General features: G+C 33.3%; 1 pseudogene; it reads left to right on the forward strand.

Annotated features, from left to right (window-relative positions):
- The first annotated feature begins 274 nt into the window (after positions 1 to 274).
- LOC149127775 (U6 spliceosomal RNA) lies at positions 275 to 372 on the forward strand (annotated as a pseudogene).
- Positions 373 to 1,410: the final 1,038 nt, after the last annotated feature.

The following is a 1,410-nucleotide window of genomic DNA, read 5'->3' on the forward strand; positions in this document are numbered from 1 at the left end:
CTCTCTGTCTCTCTCTCTCACTGTCCACTCTGCCTGTCCAAAAAAAAAAAAAAAAAAAAAAGATAACAAAAAAGAAAAGTATAATCTGCTTCAAAAATATTTAGCTTACAGAATCATTTTACCTTCAAAAATATTTTCATGTAATGCCCAATAAAAGAGCAGCATTGGTTTAAGGTGCCAAAAGAAAGTACAATCGCGCGGTTTCTTTAAAATTAAACAGAATCACCATAGGATCCAAAAATTCCACTTTTGAGTATATACCCAACAGAATTGAAAGCAGGCTTGGAATATATATTTGGAACAACACGAAGAATATTAGCATGGCTCTGTTGTAAGGATGACAGGCAAATTCATAAAGCAATTAAAATTTTAAAAATTAGCTTGCTATTATCACTCCACAGTGTGTGAGATATCTCAAAACATCACATTATACCTCATAAATATATATGATTTTTTTTCCTGTTTGAATTTTATTGGCATTTACTTTTATTTCTAACAGACATGAAAATCATGCATATTTATGGGATACCACATGATGTTTTCATACATGTAAACATTGTGTAGTGTCCAAATCAAGATAAACATATCCATCTCCTTAAACATTTATTATTTCTGTATGGCGAAAACATCCCAAATGCTTTTTTCTAGCTTTTTGAAAATAGTTACATCAGCCTACTGTGGAAGAGAATACTAGAAGATCTATATAATTATTTGACATTAAAATAAACATTTCAATAAGCAAATCAAGAAAGATCCCAAAGCAATAACCTAATTTAATTTTACAACCAAAGAAGTAGAAAAGGGAGAACCATAACCAAAGCTGGCAAAAGGGAGGAAATAATAAAAATTAAGGCAGAGATAAGTTAAGGATAGAAAAACAATAGGGAAAAAAAATCAATGAAATCAATCATTGCTTCAACAAGATTGACAAAGGTTTAGCTAGACGGACAAAGGAAAAAGAGAAAAGACTCAACTGACAAACTTGGAAGTGAATGTGGGGACATTACTACTGATAGTACAGAGATAAAGGGGTATAAGAGAATGCAGTGAAGAATTGTAATCACAAAAACTGGGCAGATTAAATGGATGCATTTCTAAATCACTAGAAACAAAGTCTACCAAGACTAAATCAGAAAGAAATGGAGAATCTGAATAGACAGAACTACTAAGGAGATTGACATAGTATCAACAGTCTCCCAGCAAAGGGAAGTGCTGAATCTGATGAACTCCCAAGTGAACTCCACCAAACATCTAAAGAGGAGCTAATGGCAGCTCTCCTCAAACTGGTCCTAAAACACTGAAAAGGAGGAAACACTGTCTATTACGAAGCTAGCGCTACCCTGACACCAAAGCCAAAGATACAACTCAAACACTACAGACAGATATTATGAACATTGATGGAAAAAGTCC

The sequence above is a fragment of the Oryctolagus cuniculus genome, chromosome 2 (genome assembly GCF_051225735.1).
Source record: "Oryctolagus cuniculus isolate XC-2025 breed Fujian yellow rabbit chromosome 2, ASM5122573v1, whole genome shotgun sequence".
NCBI classification, from domain to species: domain Eukaryota; kingdom Metazoa; phylum Chordata; class Mammalia; order Lagomorpha; family Leporidae; genus Oryctolagus; species Oryctolagus cuniculus.